Source organism: Periplaneta americana, chromosome 14 (genome assembly GCF_040183065.1).
Source record: "Periplaneta americana isolate PAMFEO1 chromosome 14, P.americana_PAMFEO1_priV1, whole genome shotgun sequence".
NCBI lineage: Eukaryota > Metazoa > Arthropoda > Insecta > Blattodea > Blattidae > Periplaneta > Periplaneta americana.
Window position 1 is genome coordinate 55,715,378 of NC_091130.1, and position 17,431 is coordinate 55,732,808.

Consider the following 17,431-nt stretch of genomic DNA (forward strand, 5'->3'; position numbering starts at 1 on the left):
CAGTGTTTTAAATTTAAGTTTTACAACAAAGATTATCATACTATGGAATTAAATATTGCATTAAGAGCTATCCTATGAAACAGTAACATTTTAAGTTAAAATTTTACATCAAAGATTATTGTAATGTAGGCTTAAACATGTTAAGATACAGTAACATTTTAAGTTAAAATATTACATCAGAGATTGTTTTAATATAGGCTTAAACATTCCATTAAGAGTAGTGCCTGTATAACAGTAACATTTTAATTTAAAAGTTGACAACAAAGACAATGTTTATTCTTTTGTAATACACATCACAGCCCTAATCTTTAAATCATTATTTTATGTGTGTGCTGTGGTTGTCCTTGATGCGGAAATAGTCTTGTTTTCATCGTACAGCACCACTACTCTTCGTCAAGTTATTTGGCTCATAGCATAAACTCCCATACTCACTTAACTTCAAAAAGAGAAGTGGCTAAGTATCCGGTCTCTACTTATTACTTGTATATATTTATGCTATAACTGTTCCTATAATTTCCGTTTGGATCTAATATTATATAAATATTGAAAATCACTGCAATTCAGTATGAAAGTTCGAGTAGAAAAGAGTATCTATTTTTATTAAGGACAATTTCAATATTTCATTAAGGACTGAATTCTTTACTCCTGTTTCCCTTTAACACTCATCTATTTGTGAAACTTTGGAAGCGCTCTAAGTTTACATTTATTCATATTTGTTGTAAACATTGATAACATTACTATATGACATAATACCATCACATCTTTGGCTTTGTATAGGTAACGCAATTTTGTTTCATTCAATAACCTGCATTCAATTGGAGTTCGCTGATGCAATATTCAGCTTTGTGTTGGTAATACAGTTGTATTTTATTCAGACAACTACAGCATAGAACTGCAATTTGTTGAAGCAGTATTCCGTCAAATCGCGCCTATTGATATAGCTCATTATTGCTTAATATAGCGTGTCCGTCAGTTACCTGTTGTGTGATTTCATTTGTTTCGAACCATTTTTATTCCTCGCATGTAAATTTTATTACAATTGTGGTACTTTTATTTGATTTATTTTATTACATTTAACCCCTTTCATTCAGGCAGAATTTTAGCATGTTCATCTAATTTAAAGCAGATATGAGTTCAAGTTTATACAGTAGCCTATACATGATAAAGTATTAAGATTAGATAATTTGTTTATCTTCGGTCTAGTGGCTAGCCGTTGGATACAAGATTAATGGGTTCAAACCCGACCGAAGGCAATGGATTTTGATGTGCTGGAAAATTCTTAGCTTGCTTTCTACTGAAAGACGTAGATCTCGTGTCGTTAAATAAAATACTAATACTACTACCAGTACTGGATAAATGGTTTGTCTTTTGAATTAAATTTCGACAGATTGCTGTCATTATTTTACTGCAAGTGAAACTATAAATTTCTATGGATGGAAATGGTAAAATAAATATTATTATACAACTTTTCTCTACGAACAACATAGGCTAAATCAGTCATCTATTAATGAAAGAAGTTTTCCAATTTGGAACCATTTAAGTTTCAAGATTCATAGATTACTAAACATTAGTGTTGTGGGATTTAATCGATTAATTTCTGTTGTAAGATTAATCGATCCAAAATATTTAATCGAATAATCGAGTCTATTAAAATTAATCGGTTGTAGTTGATATTAATTATTCTTTTGTTAATACAAACTCATACTAAAAATTCCGACAATATTTCTGTCTCGGAAATTGCTTACTTAAAAGCACAAGAGTACTGTTATTTTCTATCTGTAAACCAGGTAGAGTAAGGAAAATCTTTGCACAAACACTTCAGAAAGAGATGGAAATATGAGGACAGTAACCTAGTCTACCTCTATTGAAAGCTGAAACACAATGCCAAACCTTTATTAAGTTTTATGGTTTTCCAAGAAAACTTCTACCTCGTTGTCAGCTCATCTTCCTAGCATATGAAATACATACTTTTCTGGCATTCGTCCCCTTATCCCTTATAAAATAGACATGTCTACACTGTGTGCAAGTGAGAGCGTAACTATCTTCTTCTCTTTCTAAAATCTGGTAATTCGATTACAATAGCAGCCAGTCTTCTGTTTCAAGCGCTGTACTTTTGCAGTTGCAGTTTCTGTACTGAGTTTGTATATGAAGGTTGTGTGTTTAGTTTGATAAAGAAAAAAAAATCAGTTTTTTGTGGTTTGTGAAAAGTGTAAACTCCATTATGTCATATGAGAATTTGAGAGGTAAACTCTGTGAAACGTTTGGATTTAAATTGAACGACAGTGAAGAAGTGCTTGACAGAAAAAGTTTTTTCGTGTTTAGTGATGTTACTAAACGTAGAGCGGCACTTAATTCGGAGCATGTGAATGCACTCATATGTTTAAAATCAAGGATGAAGCAGTATTAACTAGGTGAGTCTTCATACTTTTTGTTATTTATGAATGAATGAATGAATTAATTAATGTTAGCCATGATGTCCCATGTTGGGCACAGGTCTCCTGTGATGGGGTTAGAATCCCCTCGACAGGGATGGCTCAAGTGTACTCTCTTGGTGAGCCAATCCAGGCGAGCTTGTCGCGTATACTACTTTTGTGACATGGTTAATAACCCTGTTCAACTTCAACTAGTCTCAGCACTCTGTTCTTTGTTCATTTTTGACAGTTTGACAACCACTGTTTGCTATTTACACTATTCATTCATTTATTTTATTCCATAGATCTTACATGAGCAATGAAGCTTTAAGATGTGGAACATGTCAATATTTTACAATATTACAATTACAATTTTTACAAATTTTTATAGTTTTACAATTTAGTAATTTTCTACAATTTTGTACAATTTTTTTACATTTTTTTTTTACATTTTGGCGAGATGTAGTGAGATGAGATGAGGTCCGAGGATTCGCCAAAATATTACCCGGCATTTGCCTTTTCGGTGGGGGAAACCTCGGAAAAACCCAACTAGGTAATCAAATCAAAGGGGGTAATCAAATCAAAGGAGTTGATGCCAAGGACTCGCCATAGACTATCCGGCTTCAGTCCCACGGCTGGGGAAAACCTCCGAAGAAACCAAAGTCCAAAGGGGGATCCAACCCAAGCCCGAACGCAGCTCCGGATCAGCAGCCCAGCGAGTCTGCCGACTGAGCTACATCGATGGCTCTACTAGAAGTATACAATACATAGCCAATCAGATTATTAAATTTACAAACGCAAACGATCATTCATAAGTTGAGCTATATTATAATACAAAACAATTTAATTAAATTTAAGGCATAAACAATTCAACCAGTTGTGATATACAGAAATTGATAATACATATCATGCAAACTACTTCAAATTACAAACACAAACAATTTATCAGTAGAGCTATATAGATTACTATTCAATTTAAAGCATATACAATTCATCGGCCAAAACTATACAAATATATACAATACAAAGCTGCATACTTTCATTAAGCTATACAAATTTGTGCAATTAATATCAAGTAGATTAATTCAATTTATAATCATAAACAATTCATCAGTTGAGCTATACATATTACCATTCAATTTACAGTAGGTCTATATACAATTCATCAGTAGAGCTACACAGACTAGTAATCGTTTTAAGAACATATACAATTCATCAGCCAAACTATACAAACATATACAATCAAATTAGTTCAATTTACAAACTTATTTTCGTTAAGCTATACAATTCATATGAAGTAGATTTATTCAGTTTATAAGATTAAACAATTCATCAGTTGACCTATACAGTATACTATTCAATTTACAGTACATACAATTCATCAGTTATGCTAAACAAAAAATACAATACATAGTAAACAGATTAAGTCAATATAAAAACATATTTTAGTTGAGCTACATAAAATTGTACATGTTATTTAAGTAGAATAATTCAATTCACAAGCATAAACAATTCATCAATTGTGTAGAAGGTATGAGTATGTAGAAATTTGGTTAATTCTTTTCTGAACCTTTTCTCGTTGTTCTTCAAATCTTTAAGATAATTAGGCAGTGCATTGAAGACTGTTATACATGAATAGCGAACTCCTTTTTTAAAGCAGCTTAGACTAACAGAGGGTAGATGAAGATCTGATTTATGTATTGTATTAAAATGATGAATGTCTTGATTAGTACTGAATTTATCTTGGTTCTTAATATACAGCATCATTAGGGAAAGAATGTATTCACAAGGTAAAGTCAAGATTTCTAAGTTTCGGAAAATATTTTTACATGAGGTCCTTTTATGCACACCGGCCATTATTCTTATAGCTTTCTTTTGCAAAACAAAAACGTGTTTAGCTTCAGACGAGTTACCCCAGAATATTAATCCATATTTCATTACAGAGTGAAAATATGCAAAGTATGACATTTTAAGTAAGTTTATATCACCAATAGTAGATAAGGATCTTAATGCATAACAGGCAGAGCTCAATTTACGAGTAATACATTCTATATGCGTTTTCCAGTTCAAGTGATTATCCAATTCTAAACCAAGAAACTTTGTGCTTATAGATTCTTTGAGATGAGTTCCATTTACCTGACACTTTCTCAACACTGACTTTACTATTTACAAAACTTATCTTACACTTTCGCTGATACTGACTTTACTATTTACAATATCTTAACACTGATTACGTTATCTATTTACAATGACCTTCCCTAGTTCTTTCCACAAAACTCTGTTCTTTGCTGTCCTCGACCATTGTTTCCCCGCCTCTCTGGTAAACATGTCAGACCATCTGAGCCGTGGTCTTCCCTGTCCTCTCTTTCCGACGTAGGGGTCCCACATCGTGACTGCATGGGTCCATCTTGCCTGGTGTAGTCTCGCCACATGTCCCCCCAGGTTCACTTCGTTGCCTTTACTCGTTCTGCTGCGTCAGTAGTGTTCGTCAGTCTTTGTAGTGTTTCGTTAGTCATTCTGTCTCGTAGCGTGGTGCCCAGTATTTTTCTTTGCATCTTCCTCTGGCATGTTTGTATACTTGAGCTTTGTCTCTCGGACAACGTCCAAGTTTGGCAGCCGTATAGCAAAACTGGGATTATACATGCCTCTAGTGCCTCGAACTTGAGATTGCGGTTAATTGTCTTGTCCGTCCATATGAACTTCAGGCTCCAGAACGCCTTCCATGCCGATGAAATTCTTCTATTGATCTCTTTGTGGTTTCTTTGTGAGAAGGTAACTAGTTGACCCAAATACACATATTCAGAGACATACTGCAATTCTGTGTCGCCTACTCTGATTGGGATCTCCTGTGCGTTTGTCATCACTTTTGTTTTCGTGTAGTTCATGGTCAGTCCAATGTCAGTACTTTCGATATTAGTTCCTCAACCATGTATTGCAGTTCTGCTGCTGAGTCGGCGAATAAGACGATGTCATCTGCGAACCTCAGATTAGATAGTCTTCTGTTATTTATATTTGTCTCAAAAATTCCCGGAGAAATTGACACAATAAATTATAAGCCTCATAATAAATATATTAGTAAGTAATTAAAGTAGTTGTTTTGTAATATAACGATACAATATATACAGATATACAACATTAATTTAATACTTACGCTTATAACTGAACACAAGTTAAATTTAACAATAATTGTGTATTGCAGTATATTGAAACATTTTTCCAACTCAATCAAAACTCGATTACTCTATCGATTAATCGATTAGGCCTAAATTAAAATAGTTAATCGATCAAATATTTTGATCGATCAACAGCACTACTAAAAATGTATTAGACTTTAGAGAAATTCAGAGTTGGTAACTATTTCGTCACACTGGAAAGCTAGAAACCAGCAATCAGATTAAATGAGTTTTTTTTATTCTCTTACTCGCTAGAGAGAGACAGGAAGAAGAGTTGACGCAAAGCTGTCCCTTGTCCAACATACTTTGAACTGAACTCGTGTTGGTGCCCATTTGTGAGCTATGTAATTATAATCTTGTCGCTCCGCTCGCGCACTGCGATGTTCAGTTATTTGAATTCGTGCGTATGTCCTCCAGCGTAAGTGAATGAGAGGGCGACTAAAAGCCTGAGAATGGATGCAATGCGATGGCTTTGCAGTTACGCCCGCAGGTTTTTATGAGTGACAGTGTACAAACTGGCCACATATGCCGGCAGCCATCTTATCTGTGAACATGGTGCTCATTTTTTTCGAAATAGTTGAAAATAAAAAAAAAATGCTGTCGTGGGTTTGAGCATACTTTTCACGCGTTTCGTAATAATTCAGCTCTTTTATCATGTTGGGGATATTATCTTTTATAGTTCTTGAACTATCACTGGAAATGGGTACGTAAATTAGCTCACTTAAATTGCACCTATACCTACAAATACATTTCATTATATACTTTACTCAAAAGACATTTTATTATTAATGTTATGAAGCAAGACATTTGATTTTGTTTATAAATTTTAAGGTTTAAGTATATTTCTGCCACTACTTCTATACAAAAAACATAAAATACAATAAAACCAATGTTTTTTTTTAAATAGGGATAGTCCCATAAATTATTCTTTAAGCATAGATTTATTCAGAATGTTTTTGACAATATATTTAATATTATTACGATGTACCGAAGTACATATGATATTTCCGTGCAGAAATTCTGCGTCATCATAATATGATGAAGAATGAGTGGAACAGAGAAAAATTCTGGGTTTTCAGCTCTACGTGCTGACACTCTATCCACTAAATAACACCGGATTCCCATCCCGATGTCGGATTGAATCCTCTCTGCACGGAAATATCATATGTACTTAGGTACATCATAATAATATATGATATGCGAAAAATAATCACTTTGTGATTTAAGACGGCGCTTACTCCGTCGGATCCCGGCCACTTAGTCACTCATAACGAGTGCACCTCTGCACATGTGTGGACATTGTGCCACTGTCATACATCTATGACGCAGTGCATGAGGGTAGGCCACTAGAGGAAACCCAAGAGGTGGAACTTAAACTGAGAGGATTCAATCCCACATCGGGATGGGAATCCGGTGTGGCTTAGTGGATAGAGCGTCAGCACGTAGAGCTGAAAACCCGGGTACAAATACCGGTGCCGGAGAGAATTTTTCTCCGTTCCACTCATCCTTGACAATATATTTAATGTTAAATTGGCCACTGTATTGAGATATAAGGTTACGGTAATAGCCTGTATATTATCTTTATCTTATGTGACAATTCTCAAACCTCCTGATTAAGAACCCGTAATTATGATTGGAACTTGGACCTTCTCTTAAATTGTTAAGATTTCCAAATTTCCTCACACCTTGAGAAAGACTATTACTTTCCCAATATAATTGGATCAACTGTATCCTAATATTTAAAATGATAGAACTATGGCTTGAAACTTCGCAATTCTTCTTATAGTTCTAGTAAAGATCATTAACGTTTCAATCAACAGATGTGGAAATTCAAAAAGTAAAATAATGAAATCCCCATTGTTTGCCCAACATACTACTGTTTTTGTTTCTTCCTACCTGTAGTATTATAATATTTATAACGCTTTAAAGTTTGAAGTGACTTTTTAATGACCTTATAACAAAGGAGTTTATATACTATATACTATTCGTGAACTTCCAAAAGGCATTTGACAGAGTGGATTGGAATAAACTGATGGGGATCCTGAAGAAAATTGGTGTGGGTTGGAGAGAGAGGAGGCTGTTCTGTAACCTTTATATGAAAGAGTCAAAATCAGGATATCAGAAGAAATGTCAGAAGGAAGTGAAATAGGGAGGGGAGTACGACAAGGATGCCCTTTTATCACCTACCGTGTTCAAAATCTACTTGAAGGATTTAGTGAAGAATTGTTTTCAGAACATGTGAGCGGAGATAATATGAGGAAGAAGAATAAAGTGCATAAGATTTGCTGATATGGCGGTGTTAGCAGAAGAGGAGACGATAGTAAGGGATGTGTTATTGGAGCTAAATGACAGCTGTGAGCTGTATGGGATGAAGATAAATGCAAACAAGACGAAGACCATGGTTGTCGGAAAAAAAAATAATAACAAAGGCAAACGTGCGAATTCGAAATGACAGCTTCAAATACTGGGCGTGTACTATAAGCAGTAACATGAGCTGCTGCCAGGAAGTCAAAAGGAGGATAACAATAGCAAAAGAAGCTTTTAATAGAAAAAGAAGCATCTCCTACGGACATGTGGAAAAGGAACTTAGAAAGAAACTAGTGAAGTGCTTTGTGTGGAGTGTGGCGTTATATGGGACAGAAACATGGACATGAACAGAAACGACTAGAAAGAAGCATTGAAATGAGGATAAGGAGAAAAATGGAGCGCGTGAAATTGACAGAATAAGAAATGAAGCTGTGTTGAAAACAGTGGATAAAGGAAGAATAATGCTGAAACTGATCAGGAAGAGAAAATGAATTGGTTGGATCACTGGCTGAGAAGAAACTGCCTACTGAATGATGCACTGGAAGGAATGGTGAACGGAAGAAGAGTTCGGGGCAGAAGAAGATATCAGATGTTAGACGACATTAAGATACAGCCTATATGGATCATATGCGGAGAGAAAGAGGAAAGCAGAAAATAGCAAAGATTGAAAAAAGCTGGGTTTGCAGTGAAATTCCTGCCCTTGGGCTGAAAACTAGGGATGAATTAATAAATGATCCCTTCTCTGTAGCAGAGAACTTTATTAGTATTTATTTATTTGTTTGATTATTTATTTATTTATTTATTTATGTATTTATTTATGTATTTATTTATGTATTTATTTATTTATGTATGTATTTATTTATGTATTTATTTATTTATTTATTTATTTAACCTCGTAGACAGAAGGCCGTCAGGACTTCTCTGTCCTTCTACTAGGGGATTAAAACTACACTATAAAGAATAAAATTACAATTAATATTAAATTTACAATTACAGCTTTTAGTGTTTAGGTTGCACTTGTATTATTAAAGACAGGAGACTCGTTAATTTTTAATTCAGACTATGTTCAAATTATTAAAAGTAACTAAAAATTAAATTAACCGTTTGTATAAAAGAAATCTACGACAGTGGAAATTTTGATCTTATAGAGAATTTTCCCGAATCCTGTCCCTTGAATTCGTAATTGGTCAAAGTAGTGTTGGTGATTTTTGTGACGACCAGTTTTATGAATTCTTATAAGGTACACAGGGACATGTCTGATCAATAGGATATCAGTTGTCCTTATTCTGCAAAATAAAATTAAGAAATGTGTGAATATGTAAAAAAAAAAAAAGAAGTAAAATAAAATTGAACTTTCTCTTTCCTACTGAACAAAACTATATTCATTCTGCGTATTACAGAATATTAAACTAAAGATGTAGAGTATATATCTCAGAGAGAGAGAGAGTTTCTTGCAGATGAATTTACCGAATGTTAACTCATTACCGAGGAAGGTGCTTTTCTAGCCATGGCAAATAAAGCAATTCCCTCCCCTTTATCGCAGAGAAAGAGGAAGAACTGGGAAGAGCCGCTCCTTTGCTGTGTGTGCTGTCAGCGTCTTTGAAGGACAGTTCGGAGAGCTGTGAAGTTGTGAGTAGGGAATGGGCGGCCTTTTCCCGCGAAGCACTTGTGTGTCTATTGCCGGTTTGAATTCACTAGCGCTGCACTGAAAATCAGGACATTACTTCCTCAACGCTTCACACATTCAAAAAAAGGAGCTTCGTATTTTCAGACCTTTTATGCACGTGTTCTCTCCTTATGACTTAAGTTATGATGCACTTGAAATCTTTTATTTAGAGTTAGCTTGTTTTGAAATCGCGCCCATAAATACAGGGTGATTCATTATTACGTGTAAATACTTTGTGTGCGTAATGTATAGGTGAAACTAAGACTAAAACGTTCTTTTTTATTTTCTTGGGTTATTTTACGACGCTGTATCAACATCTAGGTTATTTAGCGTCTGAATGATATGAAGGTGATAATGCCAGTGAAATGAGTCCGGGGTCCAGCACCGAAAGTTACCCAGCATTTGCTCGTATTGGGTTGAGGGAAAACTCCGGAAAAAACCTCAACCAGTTAACTTGCCCCGACCGGGATTCGAACCCGGGCCACCTGGTTTCGAGGCCAGACGCGCTGACCGTTACTCCACAGGTGTGGACCTAAAACGGTCTATACAACTTTTTCTCTCAGAGTTAACGACATTTTGCGTGGAACTTGCGCTGTAGTAACCACTGGCAGAACTGTCGACGATGCGGATAATCTGCAGGTGAAATGGTTACAGCTGTTGTCTCCGAAGCATGCGCCATACAGTACTTCGCGGAATTCCTAGTGCTGCACTAATTGTTCTAGTACTTACGGCTGGATCCTGATCTACCATGTCCAAAACATTGTCCTCTACATGCACACATGGTCGACCTGTATGCGGCGCTCTTCGAATACCGTACTCCCTCATACGCCTGTCCACACCTGCAAATGTCTGATGACTTGGTAATTGTCGTCTAGGAAACAGCTCACTGTCGTGCTGCAAGTGCATTACCTTCTGCTGCACCATACACAAGTGCATATCAGCATACTCAATGTTTGTGTATGCCTACATCTTTCCCTCAACACCACTGCTGTGTAGTACGAAGAACTCTAGTCGACTGACGCTGCATCAGGGAGAACAGTAATGCCTATGCAGTTACTACAGAGTGATTTATATAGAACTGACACATTTCTTTCATTAATTGTTTCAAAACGAATTGTGCTAGCGACAACTTATTATACCCAAAATGTAGAGGAATTTTGGGAGATTATTTACCTCTATAGAAAATGTTGAAAATGTCCTCCATCCTGCATAAGGCACAACTCAACACGTCGTTCAATGTTACTGGCCACTCGTTGGAGGACTCTGTTGTCAATAGCTTCAATCTCCTGTGTGATGTTGTGCTTCAGATCGTCCAATGTCTGTGGACGTGTGGCGTAAACCCTGTCTTTTAAGTAACCCCATAGAAAGAAGTCCGGCGTTGTCAAATCCGGAGATCTCGGTGGCCACAGGTTCCTGGAAATTATTCGGTCGTCAAAGAAACTTGCAATCAGTTCCATGGATTCATTTGATGTATGGCATGTAGCGCCATTTTGCTGAAAATATCCTTGACTCAGCTCTACATCGTCCAGTTGCTCAATAAACTCCATGAAAATCAGTCGGTACTCTGCAGTGTTCACAATCTGGTTAAAAAAAATGGCTCCACTATTCTCTATACGGATATTGCGCACCAAACTCCGATTTTAACCGGGTGCATAGGTGCTTCATGGATGACATGTGGATTTTCGATGGCCCAATGGCGTGAGTTCTGTGAGTTCACATAAAGAGTCGTTGATTTAATGTGTACTGCATTTTCACGTTGACACAAAATGTCGAAAACAGCTGCCAACAATAGGAATAAAACATAAACATCTGCGCATCTAGTGCTGCCAACAATAGGAATAAAACATAAACATCTGCGCATCTAGTGACAAGGAATCGAAACTCCAGAACATTCTGCTTAATTTGGTGCTAAAATTGGGTCAGTGCTGCCAACGATAGGAATAAAACATAAACATATGCGCATCTAGTGACAAGGAATCGAAACTCCAGAACATTCTGCTTAATTTGGTGCTAAAATTGGGTCATTGAATGAATTTCCAACGGAATAATTAAAGTAAGAAATGTGTCAGTTCTGTATAAATCACTCTGTACAACGTAACTGTCATCTACTGAAAATCTGGAATTGAAGGTTTTGAGAAGAAGTTGTACAGAACGTTTCAGTCTTAGTTTCACCCCTACAATACACACAGGAAGTATTTACACGTAATAATGAATCACCCTGTATATCCTCTGATTTAACTTGAATCTTGACGATAGGGTTGTGTTTGAAGATGAAGATGAAATATTTTACAAATGAGGCGTATTGTACTGTATATTTTGTTGTTCATTCCCGGCTCCTTTACATTTTCCTGTTTGTCACCTCCTTTCTATAATCTGTTTCTTATCTTATTTTCCTCATCTTTCTTACTCATCGTTCTCTCCTTGCCTTCTTCAAGACCTTACTTCTTCTTTCTATTACCCGTTTATCTCCGTATTTTTATCTCCTTCCCTTCGTTTCATCACATCTTTTCCTTGTCTCCCTTTTAACTTCTTCTCTTCTTCTCCTCGTTGTTATCTTCCTCTTCTTCTTGTGATAAATATATACAGGGTGGAAGTAAAATAACCCTGCAGATTTTCAAAGTGAATAGTTCATGTTGTACAGGGACATCACTTTATTTTTACCAACATTTTTAACATTAACCTGGCTATACTCGGAAACACTGTTACCCCCCTTCCATTACAGGAGTTTGGTGTTACTAGTGCAATATGTAAACAAATGATTTTACTAGCTATAGGTGGAGAGAAAAGTAGTGTATCCATTTATGTTATAGGTAAATATAGTATTACGATTTTCAGTTTGATCATTACTTTTACGGTATTTTATCACACAAATAGTGGAGTAGTAACATTTTTTTTTACAAACTCAACTCTTCAGGCGGCTATATTCATTATGTAATGTCTACTTTATTCAGCATATTACTAACCTAATTTATTCCTGTGAATTTTGTGAGCACTTCCGCAAGAAACCCCAATTTCTACAGCTAGCTTCTTGACCGACTTATTAGGACTTCGCTGCATCATTTTTCTAGCATCTTCTACAGCATCTTCTGTCACCTTTGTTGGCCATCTTACACTTTTCCTCCTTTCTGTACACCCTGTTGCACTAAATTTATCTACCAGATTAATGACATTTCTACGAAAATATTCCGTTATGATATAATCAGGAAAGCGTGAAAAAAAAATGTTGTTCACATTCGGTTATATTGTAATTCCAGTTTCCATCATTGTCCTTCATATCTACAAACAGTAAAACAAAACTCTTGTTTAAATAATGCTGTTAAGTACCGTACCATATTGTAGGGTACCGTACTTTCGGTAACTCTAATCTTCACTTCTGCTCACTCCACACAGATAAATTCAGTTGTGCTACAAACCATACCTGTGTGAAAATAAACTTCAATAATATAAGCTCTTTCTTCTATAGAAAATGCAACATATTTCTGAAACACACTGTACTCTGTACTGTTTACTTCACTGCTAGCAACAGCGACCTTAAGTTTCTGTGGCGACGTTAGCAAGGACATTAGTGAAAGGGGTGGGAATCAAGTACATTCAGAAACGCAGGTACAATAAAAATGCAAGGAAAAATAAAGTGATATCCCAGTATTTAACAAAAAGGTCTAATACCGTAATGGTGGAAAGTTCTTAATTTTCTCAGAAAAAATGTTTTTTTCCCAAATGTTTAACACACTCTTATTCGATAACTGTTACGAGTCTGATCTTGATTTTGTCCATATCGATAGAAAATCTAATCAAGAATAATTTATCCCTCTGACGTATTTCAATTGCCTGTACTTGTAAATTTAATTTAAAAACAACTAATTTCAAGCCACTGAACGAAGCGAACAGATTGCAACGTTGTAGTCACAGAGAGAGAAGTGGAAGGCAGGGAGACAGACGTGAGGTCGTCGATCTATTACATATGTGGTACGAGAACAAAGCGGCGATGTTGCCAGAATGCTGAAACTTTCAACTTAATTTTCTGTTTAACCGTGCATTTAATCACAAAACGTAATACAGGTTTTCCCTTCATTTTAAGTGTAGACCTACCATATCTTAACTTTCAGTCTGTAGGATTATTTCACTTCCACCCTATATACTTCTTCTCGCCTCTTCTTGCATTCTTCTCTTTCACATATGCTTTCCGTCGTCTTCTCCTTTTTGTTTTCTTAACTTCAGTTTATTATTCTCTTACTTCTTTTCTCCCTGTTTTATTTTATACTTTTCTTATTTTATTTTGTCCTGACTTTTTTTTCTTTCGTCCTCTTCATATCCTTATTTCCTTCTCCTTCTCGTTTTCTTGTCCTCTTCTTCTCGTGCTTTCCACGACTTGTATTTCTCCTTGGCCTCTTCTTTTCTTTTAGTTCCTTGCCTTTTATATTCTCTTCGTTCTTTCCTTCCTATCGTTATTTTCATATTCTCTTTCTTTCCTATTTATTATTTTCCTGTCGTAATTTCTTCTCGTCTTTCTTTTTTTTCGTTCTTTGTCTTGTTATTTTCTCCTCTTCCTTTCATATCATTTTTTCAAATCCTCTTTCTTTTTCATTCTTTTCTTTCTATCGCGACTATTTCTCGAAATCTTCTTCTTCTCGTATTCACCACATCCTGCCCATTTTCTTAACTTATTTTCCTCTATTTAGTTTTTCCTCAGGTTCCTTATTCTTTTCATAGTTGTATCACAGTCTAGTACATACTGTCACGAAGCTTGAGTTGTGAAGGTGATAGGATCAATACACTTTGCCGGTACTATTTCGCATTGTTTGTAATGAGGCTATATTAGCGATCCTAGTGGTTAGCAACTATCTATGGATGCATATTTACTACGTATTGAGCTCCGTGACTGTATATACTAGACTGCGGTTGTATTCTTGTTATTTGCTCCCCTTGCAGCTGCCATTGTGTAGAGTGTTATTCTTGTGTTTCTTTTCTCGTTATTTATTCCTCTCGCACTTTCATTCTTCTCGTACTTCTTGTTTTTTCCATTTAATTCTTCTTCTTCTTCTCGCTATTTCCTTCTTGTTTTCTTTACCTCGTTTTTTTGTTTCCTTGTTTCCCCCCTCTTTATTTAATTTGCTTTCCCCTCTCTCTTCTTTTCTTCTAATCTTATGCAATCGTTACTATGTTACGCATTTCACACCACAAATTTCATTCGTTACATTAATTTGAATTATAGAGAAATTACATAAAATGGACTACAAAAGAAATAGGTTGGAGAAAACCTGAATGAACATAGTCTACTCGCTACAGAATTTATCTTCGACTTGCCAGAATTCCAACTTGGGTCTCAGCCTTATAAATACAATGCCTGTATTATCAAGTTAGCTGTGTGCCGTTTCTCATTTAATGTCAAATTCTGAGGCAATTAAACAATACAGTTTACAGCATAAACGTTTCTGCGGTAATCTATCACCATGCAGTGTCAGGAGGCTCCGCGGAATTGCTTGTACTGTTGAGCATTGCCTCGGGCGTTATTGGTACATTGCTTTCACATCGGGGATCTATACGTGACGTCTGGCCCGGGGGAGAGGGATAATGTTCTTCATCCTCTGCATCACTCGACCTTGGTGTCATGGTTGTGATTGATTTGTTGTCGCCTACGCTAGACATCATCTTTAACACGGATTCATATTTGTCACACGCCTGATGACGCAAGCTTGATCAGATACTTGAAAACCGAATTCAAAAGCAGAGAACAGTAGTCTGAGTTGTTATTAATAAGAAATAACTTCCTTCCAATCATTTGTAGACTATTCCACTTCGATCTATACACTGTGTAACACAGTTTACTTTGGCCTACTATACATACGGATTTCAAATGGGAAATCAGTTGTTTGCAAATAGCCTACTGTTTTCCTATATGTTTCATAGGGAAATTTAATAGGGGGAAATGTTCAGGGACAAAAAAAAATGCATCGAAATGCCCTAACAAATGTTAAGTATTCTTAATATAGCTCGCGCAAGAAACGATTACCGAAAAGCAATGATGGCGTTGCTGTCTGTTTTGACGTTTGTATATAGGCACGCCGAGGGGGGAGAGATACGGGCCGATGGAAGTACTGTCTCTTCCAAGAAGATGAACAAATGAGGACATCGCTGTGGAAATAAAGAACGTAGCAAGAGAAAAATTCAAAGCTAATTAAACGCGCAACATATGTTTACGAATGAAATAATAATACTGTGCGATACAAGACACGTATTCACATGCAATGGAGCAAACTAAAGTCGTAATGTAACTATTACAACGCAAGACTGATTCTATCGATGTCATTTCTCTTCCGACTGTACTCTTGAATATCATTTCAAGTTATCTCGTGACCTTTCCTGTCGCCCGCTCTTCCTTATCGCAGTGTTTGATTTGCATTCCTTCCGTCGGTAATCCGTACTTGCGAGACCTATGTTTCAGATGAATTGAGTAAATAAAATTGTGAGATGTAACTTCATTAAATTTATTTTATTTTATTATGTTACATTTGATTCTTATACAGCCACTTTTTTATACATACATCTTGATTACACAACTTTTATCACCATATCACTTCGGAAAACGTATAATGTGTCTTTCACGTGTTAAATTTTATTATCTGTTAACATGTTGTCCACACCTGTGGAGTAACGGCTAGCGCGTCTGGCCGCGAAACCAGTGGCCTGGGTTCGATTCCCGGTTGGGGCAAGTTACCTGGTTGAGGTTTTTTCCGGGGTTTTCCCTCAACCCAATATGAGCAAATGCTGGGTAACTTTCGGTGCTGGACCCCGGACTCATTTCACCCGCAATATCACCTTCATCTCATTCAGACGCTAAATAACCTAAGATGTTGATAAAGCGTCGTAAAATAACCTAATAAAAAAGTAAAATAACATGTTTCGGCCTGCTATTGGCTATCTTCAGAACTGGCTGTTGCTGGTCTTGGCGCCTTTGATTTTGTTTACTGTGGGGATATGTTTGTGTAGTGTAATGTGTAATGTTAATTTTTTGTATTTAATATCGAGTTTCACGCCGTTACATAGGGCCGTGGAAGAAATAACACAATGCTAATTAAAATCAATATATTTTGCCTATCTTTCATTTTCATAACTTTCGCTATGTAGATGAACTTTTAAAACCTTTCGTATTTTACACATTGTTATCAGTGCCTAAAGTGAGTCTTTAAAACACTAGTGCGTAAAGAATTAATCACTTTGCGCATTGTTATTCATTTTACGCACTGACAAAGAAAATGCAGTATTCAATATACAAACTTCAATAAGAAATTAATGCATTACTTCGAACTTTCATGACGTAAATGTTAGACATAACACAAATAAGTAACAAAATTTGACATTCATATTTACATTTCAGCTCGTATTATTCTGAAGTTACATCTGTACTACTCATTGCTACAAGGTTTTGCATTCAAAATTTCCTAACGGCTTTGTTGATTATGTTGTAGGTTTAGACGGCCATAAAATCGTGAACATGAATAAAACAGACTGCCCATTGTATGGATACTTACTTACTTAATCGTTCTGAGTTTAGACGGCCATGACATTGTGATCTTATAATATCTCCAAATTGAAATATTTATTTAATGTAAATTTACGCTACTGTAGAAAAAAACATTTTATGTCACACATTCGTAAAGTTATCGTTTTGACCATCGTGTGTTTGTGAAACTCAGTTTCGCCTCGTTTCACAAACTTCACGCTCATGTCAAAAAGAGAACCTTTACGAACTTGTCTCATATAACTATTTTCTTTCTGACATCTTTATAACGTTTTCAAATATCCTACGATATTTGCCATAGACGATTGGAGATTAGGTCTACACAGTATAAAAGTATACTGCAGGGCAGGACAAT

At 35.9% G+C, this 17,431-nt stretch overlaps 1 protein-coding gene across 4 annotated transcripts in view; it reads left to right on the plus strand.

The window, feature by feature from the left end:
* Ac76E (adenylate cyclase type 2 Ac76E) overlaps window positions 1-17,431 on the plus strand; it is a 1,046,273-nt gene that overhangs the window by 499,806 nt on the left and 529,036 nt on the right. The window lies entirely within an intron of this gene.